This window comes from Mastigoproctus giganteus, chromosome 8, assembly GCF_048544385.1.
Source record: "Mastigoproctus giganteus isolate SK-2022 chromosome 8, ASM4854438v1, whole genome shotgun sequence".
NCBI lineage: Eukaryota > Metazoa > Arthropoda > Arachnida > Uropygi > Thelyphonidae > Mastigoproctus > Mastigoproctus giganteus.
This window is the reverse complement of record NC_143582.1, coordinates 134,116,428-134,132,347: the sequence shown is the minus strand read 5'-3', so window position 1 is coordinate 134,132,347 and position 15,920 is coordinate 134,116,428. Positions and strand designations below refer to the sequence as shown.

General features: G+C 38.9%; 1 protein-coding gene across 1 annotated transcript in view; it reads left to right on the top strand.

Moving 5' to 3' along the window:
* The window catches only part of LOC150081831 (protein CASP-like), a 448,000-nt gene that overhangs the window by 250,494 nt on the left and 181,586 nt on the right, over positions 1 to 15,920 (top strand). The window lies entirely within an intron of this gene.

Here is a 15,920-nt window from a genome sequence, read left to right as displayed (position 1 = left end):
AAAGGTCAACCGTGGTTGTGTTACATAAAATATGATGTTGTCAACTCCTTTCCTGCTGGAATACATTCTGTGGAAAACTTTAGTAGGTTCAAAGGTCCCATATATTTATTTTTTTATTATTATTTTATTTGAATCAGAAAACTACTGCAGAATAAGCTGCGAAGTTTCGTCTATCTGGTGGTATGCGCACTTTCGCTTCTCATACGAGAATTCTACGAAGATTATTCATTTTTATTTATATAAAAAGCAATTTACTCATATGCCATAATGGGAACTCTTCAAAAAGTAGTGGCTACTTTCCTTGTACTCATGAGTCGGAAGATATGGAGTGTAATATGCACGAGATAGGAGACGGGCTGTTATAGTTTTGTAGATGTACAAGAATGCAAAGTTGTTTCTGTGGACAAAGAAGTGTAAGTGCGCGCTGCAGGTGTTCTGACCTATATTTTTAGAATCAAGATCAGCGCTCTTGGAAGATTGAAGTCGCACCGAGGCGAAACGCAGAGGAAAGTTTCTTTCGACTTAAACGTCAGTCCAGTAAATATGACACTCAAGTTGTCGTCCAGATAATTCATGCAAGAACAGGAAAGGCGGTGGTGATTATTATGTACGTATGGAATGTAACTTTTTTTCATGCTGTTCTACATCCTAAATGCCGCTTGCTGCTAGTTGTTCCCAGAGATGATTTGTATCCAGCAAAATGAGCAAAACGTCTTTTCTTTCTGGAGTCAATGCCGGTCATTCTGCACGACAATGCAAAATGTCACGTGCATATTGCTGTTCGGGCGGTGCTACAACGGTGGCAATAGGAAACCCTTGAGCATCTTCTCCAGTCCCCTTCCCCCAGACAACATGAGTCCTGACAGTCATTTGTACCAGAAGATGAAGGGGCTATTCAGAAGTCAACGCTTTGGGACAGCATAAGAACTGCGAGCGGTAGATTTGCTCCCTAACTACTCTTTAACGAAACCAGGCTGCCGATGGCATGTTTGGGATCGAGGGAGTAACAAAACATTTTGTAATAGCACTATGAAACATTTGATATGCTTCGAAATTTCATCCTGTCTGGCAACCACATACCCTTTCAAAGAATAAATATGGGGGGGGAGAAAATCAACAATTATTGTTATTCTACAAGTATGTTTATCCAGATGGCTGTCCGATTGCCTCGATTAATACTTCTACGACTTTGCTTGTTGTCAGTCGTGCATAAAAGAGGCACTCAGGTAAAAATTCATTCAACACCGAGATAACTCGTGGGGGACGACACTGGGTATATCAATGCCAGATAAAGATTTTTTTTCTTAACCAAGGTAATTACTATAGCAATTTATATAACATATGATTGAAGTTTTTTATTCATAATATACACACACTGGCCAAAAAAAAAATACGCCCTTTGTATTGAGACAGTCAGACAGCCTGTGCAAAGAAAACTGTTACGTGCGGTGATAGCGTGCTGCCTCGTTTTAGAAGACGTGTTTCCTCATTCTGACTTCAGATTGCTGAAATCAGAATGAGGAAACACGTGATATATCAGACTTTGAAAATGGTCTTATCGTGGGTGCACTCTTAGCATGGAGCACGATTCAAGAAACGAAAGATATAACTGGTTTCTGAAAAGTATCCATCTCAAAGGGTTTTAATGACTGGAAAGCAAGCGGTTTATCCACATCTCAAAGGCGTAAATGTGGCAGAAAAAAACAATACTTTTTAAGAGCGAAGTCTTCGTATTTTGAGGAGGACTCTACGGAAAAATAGGATATCTAGTGTGGAGTAAATAATATCTGATTTGAACCAAGCCCAGACCTGCCTTATTTCAACCCGTACCACGCGCAGGGGCGCCTCCGTAGCCAGGTGGGAAGGAGCAGCAGTGCGTAGCACACGCTTCTTGATTAGACCGGGGTTCGAACCCGTCACCACCAAATACGGAGGATGCGGAAAGGTCAAGGGAATGACCACCGCATATTCCTGGAGCAATATGGCCTTAGTTGCTAATGCTCCTAAAAACCAAATAACAAACAAACAAACCACGCGCAGGGAATTGAAGAAATTGAGTATTGGCAGTCGCCTGCCTATTCAGAAGCAGTTGTTAAAGAAAAACAGAAAACTTCGCTTGCAATGGTGCTGAAATCATCGTGATTGGACAGGAAACAATGTAAGATGTTTGTTTTGTGCTGATGATAGGCAGAGAGTGTGGTGAGAACCTCGCAGAGCGATGGACTTTTCTTTCCTTGTTAAGATATTCGATGTTCTGTTAATACCAGTGGAAGATCAAATGTCATCCAGAGAATACTTGAATTTTGTATCAGATCTATTGCAACCTGCAATGATACTGGTTTTATGGATGACTGACAAGGCATCATGCCAGAATCGTGCAAGAATGGTTTAGAGAACATTACACGGATTTCTACCATCTTCCCTGAACCCTCCCCCCCCGACATCTGATCCCAATCTTATTGAGAATGCGTAGGATATGTCAGAGAGCTATTTGGCAGCAACTAAGGCCTCTAAAACTTTTTCGCAGCTACACAATGTTTTTGATGGTAGAATGGTTACAATTAGACTAAAACGCCTTATAGTATCCATGCCGCGCCGCACACTTGCGGTTCTTCGAAACAAAGGCGGCCCGATTCCATACAGAATAAGGATTCGTATTTTTTTGGCCAGTGTGTATACATTTATATGCTTATTTATGGCAAGCACTGAGGGTTTTTTTTTTTTTTTCAAATTACTGCAAATATAGATGCATGTCCTTTCTTCATTAAATGGGCGAGTGTTACACATGCCGAACGTGCGAAATATACTAAGCGGCCAGTTTATTACGTACACTTAGGCACACCTACGCTTTTCATGAAATGCAGCTTTCAATAATAGAATCACCTGTTCATACAATTTGATAAAAAGCAGATAAGCAGGGATGCTGCGTGTGATGTGACATGGCAGTAGCTACTAAACGTTGGTATGAGTATATTAGAAGCTGCAACTCTGTTGGGACATCCGTGTATGGAACAATACACTGTATGTCCTACATAATGTATCGAACAGTCTCGATACACACTGTGTAGGTGTGTTGAGATTGTTCAAATAACATTCAGCCAACAGCGATCCTGTGGTCGGAAACAGCTCGTTGATGCAAGAGACCAAAGGAGGCTGTCAAGATTTATACAGAAATGCAATGGTCAGTCAAATAAAATCCAGTACGACAGTGGTCACCAAACAGGATTCCAGTACGCATAACTCGTAACTTGATACAGATGGACTATCGCAGCTGATGACTGGAGTAGAATGCCCATCCTGCCTGGAGTTGACAAGTGGCAACGGGGTTACCGACCAGGCGAAGGCAGGGGTACCACCCAGGTTGGGGGAAGGGGTGGGGTAGTGAGAAGGTACGGTTATATTGAGTTCAGGAACGCCAACACTGGACGGTGGAGGATTAGAAAAACGTTGCATTGTCTAATGAATCGAGGTGCCTGATGTTTCACGCTGACCAGAATATGTCGAAAACAGCATGAGTCTATAGATTCACCCTACTAGCTGTCAACAGTGCAGGCTGGTGGTGGCGTTTTTAATGGTGGGAGAGCGTTTTCGTAGTGCACATTGCCCCTCCACCCTTTGATACCCTGATGCTACTTGATACCCGGAAAACACGTTATCTGGAATTTGTTTCTGGCCAGGCATATATTTTTATGACTTCAGGGCATATATCTGCGATTGGGTTCTTCCAACTGGATAATAACACAATTGTATAGAACTGGTTCCATTAGTGAGTGAAGGTGGAGTTGGGTTTCTGGTCCATAAAGATTTTAAAAACAACATTTTGGAATTCAAAAGTACATCACCAAGAGTGTCAAGACTAATACTCAAGATTTCTAAGAGATACAAGCTAAAGATTATAATGATTTATGCACCAACATCGAGCCATGATGATGAAGAGGTTGAAGAAATGTACACTGAAATTGAGAGTCTTCTAGATGAGCAGAAAACCCACTACACTATTATTATGGGGGACTTCAATGCTAAGGTTGGAAAAAGGCAAAACAGCGCAGAAAGAGGAACTATAGGAAATTTTGGAATTGGTGAAAGAAATAAAAGAGGTGAAAGACTTGTGGAATTTGCAGAATCTCAAGGACTGTCAGTAATGAACACTTTTTTTCAAGAAAAGGGTGAACAGAAAGTGGACATGGAAGAGTCCAAGTGGATTAACAACTAATGAAATCGACTTCATCCTCACTAACAGAAGATATATTGTGAGTGATGTTACCGTCCTGAATAAGGTAAATGTTGGAAGTGATCACAGAATGGTAAGATGTACACTTGATATAGATGTAGGAAAGGAAAGGAAAAAACTGACTGGAGTAAATAATACAAAGGTCTTTGAAATAACAGAGGAGGAGAAAAAGCAGTATGTACTGGAACTTAAGAACAAGTTTGAGCTTCTGCAGACTGCTCAGGACCAAGATATCGACGAGGAATATTACAACTTTCTGAAAGTGATAAAGTCCAAGAAACCTCTAGGGAAACAGAAATCCAAAGAAGAAAAAATTAGTCAAGAAACACTTGTCATGATGAACCAAAGACGACTAATGAAGAGCAAGAAAAACACTGACAGGGAGAAAATTGAGTATACTGAGTTATGCAAAGCCATTAGAAAGAGACTCAGAGAGGACATAAGAAGATTTAACACAAGAAAAGTAGAACAAGCATTAAGGGAAAACAAAGGATTTAAATCAGCAGCCATGAGCAGTAATACAGAAAGACAAATGATACTGAAACTGAAGAATAGCGATGGTGTACTTATAAACAGCAGAGAAGGCATAATTCAAATAGCAGAAGACTACTATAGAGAATTATACAAGGAGCGAGGGAATGATACCAGCAGTGGGGAAGATGGATTGCAAAGTAGCAACACATACGACATACCTGATATTCTTCCTGATGAGGTAGAACATGCATTGAAGAAAATGAAGAATCGGAAAGCCCCGGGGGAAGATGAAGTTACTGTAGAGTTGTTAAAATTGGGAGGAAGAGACATAACACAAAAACTGGCAAGGCTCTTCACAAAGTGCATTAGAAAAGGTGTGATGCCTAAGCAGTGGAATAATGCAATCATAGTTTTGCTGCATAAGAACGGAGATAAATCAGAAATTGGAAATTATAGACCAATTAGCTTGTTATCCCATATCTACAAGTTGTTCACAAGGGTCATTACTAACAGATTAGAAAGAATACTGGATGAGAATCAACCGAAAGAGCAAGCTGGCTTTAGGACAGGATTCTCAACTATGGATCACCTTCACGTAATATCACAGCTAATGGAGAAAGCAAATGAATATAAAACACCATTATGCCTGGCATTTGTGGATTATGAAAAGGCATTTGACTCCATACAGCATAAGGCAATGTTTCGGGCACTGGAAAGACAAGGCATAGATACTCCATATATTATGATTTTGAAGAAAATATATGAGAGTGCTACATCCTTTATTAGACTAGACAAAGACAGTAGCAAATTTAAAATCGAGAAAGGAGTTCGACAAGGAGACACAATATCTCCGAAGCTGTTTACTGCTGCGCTTGAGGAAGCTTTCAGAAGATTAGACTGGTCGCAGAAAGGAGTCAATGTGAACGGAGAGTACCTAAACCATTTACGATTTGCAGATGACATTGTGGTCATAAGCCACGATCCCAAAGAATTAGAGGAAAATCTTAATCAGTTATGCATAGTTAGTAAGGATTTTGGACTAAAAATGAATATGGCTAAAACAAAAGTAATGATGAACAAGTATGCCACGGAAAGGGAAATAATGATTGAAGGAGCAGTAATTGAAAAGGTGGAGTCATATACTTATCTGGGACAAGTTATTAGCTGTAATAATGATAAATGGCTGGAAGTCAAGAGAAGAATAAATTTTGGATGGATAGCATTCAGGAAATATAGTCACATACTGAAGAGCAATATCCCAGTTTGTCTGAAACGTAAAATAATGAATCAATGTATACTCCCCACCATGACTTATGGAAGTGAAACTTGGGCACTCACCAAAAGAATGGAAGAGAAGCTAAGAACTACACAGCGAAGAATGGAACGAATTATATTGGGAATCAGACTGTTAGATAAGAAGAGAAACACATGGATTAGGCAGCAAACTCAAGTAAAGGACATTCTTATCAAAACTAAAGAACTAAAATGGTCTTGGGCAGGACACATAGCTCGAAGACATGATGACAGATGGACTAAGAAAATAACAGAATGGTACCCAAGAGGAGCCACAAGAAAACCTGGAAGACAAAGGCGGAGATGGATAGATGAAATTCATGAGTTTTTGAGTAGTAAATGGATGGCCAGTGCTCAAAACAGAAGGAACTGGAAAGTTGCTGGAGAGGCCTTCATCCTGCAGTGGATTGAAAATGGCTGATGATGATGATGATGGTTCCATTAATGAGTGAATTCAGCCTTCTTCGGTGGCCACCAATTCACCAGATCTCAATTAATTTGACCACCTGTGGGATGAGGTGGGACGAGCTCTTCGGAATAGAGATCCACAATCATTCCGGGAAGCAATTGAGTCAACATGGCCAACGTCCTTATGGCACGCTCTCGTTGAGTTCAAGTTGTGACGAATCCACGCTGTTCTGAATGCGAGAACGGGGATCTACTCCCTATTAGGTACGTGTACCTAACACCGTGGCAATTCAAAGTAAAACAGTTATTTCTGCATTTCAAAACCATTCACTGCTCTATTATACAGCATCGTAAATTACTGCTACCAGTCTGCGCAGCTTCACTAAATCTTAAACGGGTTCCAACGTTGTTACCGTTTGTTTTCTTCATCGCTGTCATCTGTAATAAGTATTTATAGATTGGCTCTCAAAATCGTGCATCAATAATAATTCTAATAAACTTTCACATCGCATTTACTAGAAATAAAACCCTTTCTAACTTTTATTGGAGTGTTGGAAATTAATCTTTAAGGTGAAGACAGATTGGCAATGAAAGAAGCTTTCCATGTTTTGTACCGCTAAATTTAGCAAAATGCATGTAGTCTGCATGACCCGACATTCTTTTCATTAAGTGTATTTTTTATTTAGTTTTTTTTTTTTGTTGTTGTTATTTCTTTCTAAAACTAGGCTAATGCGTCTACTCTTTTTATTTTATTTTATTTATTTTTATTTTTTGAGAAAAGGGAACAAAATCAGTTTCAGATATAAGGAAGCCGTGATTTCCTAGCCTACATTTTTGATTTTCTAGGGGATGGGTGGGAGGAGTAAGTTGCATTGTAAATTTTTTTAAATTAAAAGGAATTTTTAGATATTGTTTTTCAGTAATGAGTTATGAAATGCAACTGCTATAGAATAAGAAAAGTCTCAGTTTGTTTTTTTATGGTTTCTTTCAATATACTGTGCACTAAATGGTCACTTCACTTCTGAATTTGAAGTAGCATCTAATGTTGGAATTTTCGATTTTTCTCAGCAACTTTCGAGGATATTGCCCTAAAACACTCGTGCCAATTTGAATAATCTACGAGAACACTTGTTTCGATTTCTCTTAATAACTTTCGCATAAAACAACTCAGTATTGAGTTGCTTTATGCGAAAGTTACTCTGAAATACAACTCGATACAACTCTGAAAAAAAATTCCTTTTCGGAAATTAGAATGATTACTTTTTGCCCTAAATATTTGTTTGATTTTGAAATTTATCACCTAGAAATCTCACACATATTGTGAATATTTCTCATCACTGGGTCGTGAGGTTTTTACTTAAGTGTGCTTACATACCCACCCCAGTCAGGATGGAAACAACAGTTTGAGTAAGAGCATGCATTTTCAAATAAGGCTTTCGCCCTGAATATTTATTTGGTGCCGTTCAGTGGTTATCTTTGTCGTGAATGTTGATGCAGCCATCATCATTTGAAACCTATTTTTCTCTAACCTTCAGCTTTGTTTTTAAAATATTTTTCCATTAGTCGCCGATTACTATGTTTGTACTTCAGATGAATAGTTTTTTCGTGCGCATTTCTGCATTCGTGGTCTTCGAGTCCGTCTTTCTTCATTCCTGGTGATCAGAGGACCCAGGACATGCCAGTCCCAAAACCATAACACCATCACCTCCAGCCTGCCAAACACCAGCAGTTATCCAAATGCTATGGCCTCATTTCTTTCTCCAAATACAGATACGACCATCAGTATGATAGAGCTGGAAACCGAATTTATCAGACCAAGCGACAGATTTCCATATGTCGGTGGTCCAGTGTTGGTTCTGAAGTGCCCATTCAAGATGCAGTTCCTTATGTCTCACAGTGAGCATGGGTACACGTGAAGGCTCTTCATTGCCATTCCCTATAAGAGCTAATATCCAGAGCAAGTCTGTGGATATTTCTTGTTATTCCCACGTTGTACTGGGTGGTTAGCTGTGCTGCGTCGCTGATGTGTTACGAGACGAGACAGAAGACTTGACACTCACCACGGGCGTCGATCACATGTGGCTGTCTCACGTATGACCTTTGGTTGGTTATTTGACCAGTGTTGAGCCAATCGAGGTAGACTCGTGACACCATAGAACTGGAGCACTTAACTATGCTGGCAGTTTTCGAGACACTGGAACCTGCACGTCTTGCCCCAAGATCTCCACGCCGATCCATTCTTCCTCGCAGACACTCAAAAATTGATGGCCACGTGTGCGAACTACAACCTTATGTCAGCCATATAAAGCCGTTCCCAACTTTCAGCCTTCGTCAGCGTCACGTACCGGTCCGTTCCTACACAAGACGGTGTTACTAATGCAAAGGAAACACTGTATAAAATGTTAGTAACAATTCTACCATTGATGAAATTCATGAATCAAGAATATTCACTGCAGTAAATATTCTTGATTCCAAGGAAGAAGAAGAATATCCCATAACAGATCATGCGAAAACACGAGGCAGACCTTAAGTATATTCTGGATGTAAATCCAAACTGGCCAAACTAACGGTTCCTCTTTCCCTTCCAATTCTCTTCTGTGTAACAGCGCCCCATCGCGTGTATTTTCAGAAAATTCCAGTCTACAAAAATGGAAGTCAAGTGTCAAGAATTATCGCCCACCTTCTCGGCCTTCAGCCCATGCATGATACTAAAGTATTAAAGGTTCTGCATACGTTCCTGTTTGGAGTCGCTATAAAAAAAATAACAATAAATAAATCCCCAGAAAAAAAAAAAGAAAGAAAGAAAGAAAAAAAAAAAGAAAAATTGGAGATGTAAGATATAAACTGATTTTCATAAAAAAAATCAAATACTGCCGTATTCTATGGCCGTTTGTTTTTAAATTTCTGTTTAAAACCACGGAAACTTTCAGTTTGGTAAATGTGAATACTCTGGACATTGACTTGATTGTTCGCTGCTTGAATACCAAGCACCGTTCCTTCAGGATTACTTGAACAGACCGCAAGAATGGTCATAAAAGTGGCAACTATGTTTTAATGTAGCAAAATGCAAAGTCCTATACTTGGAAAATAGCAGTCCCAAAATAAATTATGCACTTGGTGGGATTGAATTAAAAACAGTAAAGGAAGATGGGGTATGGGAGTTACAATATGGGCAGATAGGAGTTTTCTAAGCAGTGTAAATCCACGAAAGCCCATGGTGTCCTATCGATTATTTATCGAAGATCATCCTGTAAAGATATGGAGGTCATAGGCCACTCTATATGGCAATTGTAGGACCACATTTGGAATGTTGTGTTCAGATATGGCGACCTCATCTGAAAAAAGACATTGAGCTTCTTGAAAGAGTCCAAAGATGGGCAACTCACATGATGGGATCGGCAAAAGGGCGTCCACATGAGGAAAGACTCCATATATGTGGGCTACAGAGCTTGGCAACCAGGCACCTCAGAGGTAACCGATTGAGGTTTTTAAGGCTCTGAGAGGGGTTAGTAAAATGAAGAAAGGTAGAATTTTCACTGTTATAGAGAATTCCAAAACTCGGGGGCAAAAATTCAAATTACAGGGGAAGAGGTTTAGGCTAGATTGTAGGAAGTTTTCTTTTAGCCAGTGATTGCTGGAAAAGGTTGTCTTCATAGATAGTTGAGGCCGACAGTTTGAATAAATTCAGAGGTCAACTGGATAGTTACCTATGTGAGGAGGGCAGCAAATAATTTGTATTTTCTTGTCTACTCTTCTTATTTATTATTTTTTTTCCCTGCCGGTGAAGCAAAAGCTTATTGCTTCCTTGCACTATGTGGCTATTACCATCAACGTGTGCAATATACTTTAGGAAAGCTAAAATACTACATGATTGTTAATCATTATGAGATAATCAATTGCGACTACACATAATCTCAATCAGTCTCAATCTAGCATAAATAATTAAGTAATTTATTATTGAACTGCTAAAATTTGAAAACTTGAAACACCTCAATGCTCAATTCTGGCTGCATTTCAAGAACTCGCTGTTTCCCGTCTTCAGACTTGTTCGGTTGGAACATTGGTGTGAGGTACAATTTTCCAGAAAGTTTTACAAAAGTCTGTTAATAATGTAATTATGTTACATAATTAATTAATTAAAGTTGTTGTGAGGCGCAATATGGCCCTCGCGCCAGAAATACCAATACAAATTAAAGTTGTAGAAGTTAAGGTGTATTAGTAAAAGTTGTAGAGTTACAGTTGCTTCGTTTCAACATTGGTTTGCAAAATAATTCTTTTATGGGTAATTTGATAAGATTCGACATTGTTATGAATCTTAATTACAATATTTTACACTATATATTATATAATATCCAATTTACGAGGACATCCAATGTATAAGAATTACAGCATTTTTACAAAGACTATTAGTGTATCGTAATTAATTTATTAATTCATGTAGTTTAGGTAGAATCCCTAGAGTTAATTTCTATGCTGTTAAGTTGGAAAAGCTAACCTGTGTATGCACTCCGAAGTGGAGTTTTCTGGAAAGTACTTGGAGTGGTCTGAGAGAGAGTTAATATATAAATAGGGTTGATTTTGGTGGCCTGGCCAGTGGCAAAGTTTTATATGCGTCTGTTCATAGAAACTGTCTCATCTGTTGTACTCTCAAGTCCACCGGACCAATGGTCTCTTCTCCAGTGGAGTCCCCCCCCCTCTCTCTCTCTCTCATGGCAGTTTTCATCCTTTTCTTGTTTGGTATTAAAGTAATGAAAAATGGGAGGAGCAGCATGATTTCTGTTCTTCTTTTCACTGGTTGGATTACTGTTTTAAATCTTTTGATACCAACGCTTGTTCAGGTCTTGTCAGAAAAATACTTGATCATGCTAATTCTACCCTAAAATCTAATCTTATCCTTCATCAAAACGTTGCTTTTCTACTAAACATACTAAGGCTGTTCAAGATAAGATGTACCAGCTTCAGGGTTGCTTATAAAAGGAAGCTTCGATGCATTTAATGGAAATTTCCATTTTCCACACGTCATAATCTTGAAATCGTATTCCAGAAAGAATACTTAAAGGTGAAATGCGGTTTGTGTAAGAAATAGTGTATGAAGAAACAACCCCCCCTTCCCCCCAATTCCAGCCAGAATTTGTACGATCTAGGCAGAAAACTGGCTCGCATGCTGGGGGGGGGGGCTCTTTGATCGCTTGTCTGCTATCAAAACAATTTCTGGCAACCATTAGCATGGCTTTCCAAAATACCTAAATTTATCCATAAAAATCGAGTGTTTCAATTCTGGCATTAATAATCTTTCTTCTAAATGGGTTTTTTTTTTTCTGCGGCGCCAGCGCTTACTTTAAGGATTTCCTTGTAATGATATTAAAATAAGATTGGTGGCCTTTCTCAGAGTATTTCAGAATTCCGCATCCATTGGCAGAAAATACTATTTATTACGAAGAAATGCTGGTGCGAGGATGCGGGAGTTTTTTGCCACTTTTTCAATGGCATGCAAATATTCGGCTGTGGCAGACCGCAGTGCAGTATAAGGGCAGTGTGAGGGGGTTTCCCTGACTGCACAGATGATGAAGTGCAGAAACAAAGAACTCAAAACGGGAGCAACTAAGAATGAGGTAATTAAAAAATAGATGTTTTTACCACTGGAGTAATCTTTGTTAGGCCTGAAAGTAATTCAGAAACATGACTAGTAGGCTCGGTGGCCTGAAAGTCGTAAATCACAACGTACTGGGGGCCCCGTGAAATTATTAAACTGGCCGTCTGCTAAGGAAGACACAAACGAAGTCATTAGGAAAGCAAAACAATTAACAGTGTCTTTCGACGCCCGGCAAAAAACTGACAAATGATAACGGCGGCAGCTTCATCAGTAACAATGAAGTCACCCACAAAAAAAGAACGTTCTGAAAAACGGATAACTGTTCCACGTGAAGTAAGACAAGAGGCATTAGACACGCGCTTGTAGGAACGCAGTGGAGAGGAAAAGCCAGAAATGGCATTATCCAAAATTGTGAATGTGATCTGATTGTCTGGTAGCCCTTTGAATGCACTAACATGACAATATATTAGCAAAAATATTAATGGCAGGTAGGAGTGCTTTTCAAAGACAAATGATCCCCGCATAGAGGAGTAAAATATTCAGGTTAACGGAGCTGTAATAAAAAAGACCACACTCCTCCATCCTTTACAACACGCAAACTGCTAGCTTTGTCGATATTGTTAGCCACTTCTTTGAAACAAACTCCTAACATTTCGCTGGCGAATTCGTCATCGCAGGCTGCGTTGGGAGTGAGCTCATGTTAGTAATGAAATGAAATGTGCCAGGAAATTTTATTTTTTACCCAGGATAGATATGAAGTAGCATTAATTTAAAACAACCGAGTGATGGAAAAGAGTCTGAACTCTTGAAGGAATTTTTTCCCAACTCCGGTTAAGTGTCTTCCTTCATTGTATACGCGATCCATTGAAAAGTAGCCAAAATATCTCTTAATATTATTATGTTTAGATTTTTCCACTCGAGATCTGATGGTTGGCTGAGTTCGAATTCTTTATGAAAACAGAAAATAAGTTTCAGCAATAGTTGAGTTTATTAAAGTTGAATTTATTAAATGGCTTCATTAATAGGTGTGAAAGTAAGTTCGCTTTAGCTTTAATATAAAAATCTGGATTTGGGCAATTCGTTTAGTAATATGCATATCTCTCGTGACCTATTTAAATCCATCACGGGCGCACTCCCCTGTGGTTCAGTTCACTCTTAAAGAGGGCATTGCTTTTATTACTGAGGCCTTGGCGAGTTTTTTTTTTAATAAATGTACCCTGGAACAATTATTTTCAGAATAACTCAGCTCATACAGTCCTCAAAGGGTCGGCTCTCCCCCAGAGTTATTCTTCGAATTGTATCCCATTTCTCCACTGGTATTCTAGAACTTCTTCAAAAGTGTTACCACGTGTATTAATGATCCATATTCATCAAAAGCAAGGAATTCTGCAGTGAGATACATTTTGAACTTAGAGGCCGATTCAAACTCAACGTGGACGTTTCGATTACTTCATTGCCAATAACATGGCCAATCTTCATTTTCTTTTCAGTGCTATCTTAAAATACTGTATAATCTTTGTAAATCTCAGGTAATTCCCAGATTTCCTACACATAAAAAGCTACATTGCTGTGTTTTATATTATGTAACTTAAACATCTTGACGGTCTGTACAAAGCATCCTTGCAGTACGGTTAGTCACAGGGTCCTTATTCGTGTCTTAGACTCTTGTGGCATCCTTAAATAGTTCAGATTTAAGTTAATAAAGGTAGGATCATAATTAACTGATGTTAAGCAAGATGAAAATCGCATTGTGAGAATCGATTTTTTCCCGGTCGTGAAGATGAAGGTGAAGATCATGGTCATACGCAGTGATCAACTCCAGTTAATAGCTTATTGTGATTGGATTGCGTATTCTTCCCGACCAGACTAATCGATTTTCAGATATGCTGTTTCAAAGAAAGAAGTATAATTGTTAAAAGAAACCTAAGAGTAGCAGCTCAAATATGGGACCACTAATTTTGGACATTCAAACTAAAGCGAAAAACATATTGGAGGGTGGAGAGAGAGTCATAATAAAGACAAAAAATTTGAAATAGCATTTCTTTCCCCTGTTCGACCGATTCTTTTGTATAATCTCTGTTAGTGTATTAAACGGTGTGGTATATTCGGTAGTATGTATTTCATGATGATTGCGAGATACTACCACATACCCATCGGTAGTAAATAGGGTTGGCTTTAAGCATGATAGAGTGAACATTATTGTAAGACCCAAAAGATAATGATAATTACCTGTGTGGAGAAGAAAGGCAAAAAAGTCCGCATTCTTTTCCGCCCCTAAATCACTGCTGCGAGAGGTATGAAAGAAAGTAGCACACTCCAGTTTCGCGTGTCATGAGGTTTATCATACGTGGTATAGAACGGGAGTTGAAAAACTGACTCTTCACATTCACCATTTTATCGCAAGGGCAGAATTCGTAAAGAAACAATGAAAAAAAAAACCAAACAAACACATTTATATTAAATTCACTTTATATACGCTCCAACGGCTACATGGGGTCAGAGGAGTTTACAAGCTAGAGAAAATACAAGAACATCACCGAGCTCAAACCACGGTCAACTCAAACACGTTCTACTATGACCTGGCGTTTGACCTATTGGTTACAGTGGCCTCTCGTATTTTGTTTTATATTTGTGTAGGACAAGAGTTCAGTAACTTTGCAATACCGGAACTCCAGTATCATGTTCAAATAATGAATTAGCTTCGACCCTTCCCGAATGAGGAAGACTAATTTCGCTACTTTACCCACCGTAGAGGGTAAAGTAGCGAAATATGAGACTTTCTTTTTTTTTCCACAATCTCCATGACAGCAAATTGTAAGAATTATATTTAACTGGCAAACTTTGAATATGATTTTGTAAAAAGAAAAAATTATGATCAAAACAGTAAAAAAAACTCACATTCAGTGGGGGAGAAGAAAAAAAAATTGTGCCGAGCACGCATAGCAGAAGTTAAGTGAAACTTCTTTAGAATCTTTTGAAACGGTTATTATTTCAATCTTACAGTGGTTTATATTTTACAATTTATTACAGATCTCTCCTTTGTACTCAATAGAGGTGGTTTCGGTGGTCGCATTACAACCCTCACGATTAGTCTTCGGCAAGTTGAATTATAAATTTTTTTCCGTCGAAATTTTTTATGAAATACGGTAAAGAATGACGAAAGAAATGTTTTGGTTTTTAAACTTTTAAAATCGGACTTCTAGAAGCTGAGATATAGCGATTTAAAACGTAAACGCGACACAATGCGAGTTACGCCGTAGCCGCACTGTAGGGGTAATGATTGCATCATGCGTCTCTGCTACGTACAGCGTACGTTATTTCGTGTCGCATTTGTCACTCCACGGACGCAAGTTACTCCCATGTGAAAATTGCCTGGGGCTCGCCTAAAGTTTCACTTCAAAAGGTGGATCCAAATATGAAACTCTATAAATCGTGTTCAAAATAGGTCTCCCCCTCCTTTGTTTGACTGTCTTGTTTTTCCACAAGTGGTCAAACAGACTTGCGACTTGGCTCCATAATCTTCATGGGCCACCAAAAGTTTTAGACACAGAAATTGTATTGCTGTCCTGCGAATAGAATCAGCCTCAACGTTGTCATAATTTATTTCATTAGAACTGTAGTGGAGAAACATAGACTGTGACATTTTTTCCACGTCGTTGTTCACATTTCCCAGAATTAATTTTTAATCTGAACCTGTGGTTTGTGACATTTATAAACTTTCTGCTTTGCATAAAATCAAATGCTCCTAATGTAAGATTCAAAGGGGTATCATATTAGGATATGATACCCCTCAGAATACCCCTGGCATTCTGAACCGGGTGCCCTAACTCGGTTCTTAAACCCTCTTCTTCTGGTAGGGAGGGGACTGGTTTCTGTCCCCCCCCCTTTTTTTTTTCTCCTGGTGGAGCCAGTCCCCACTGA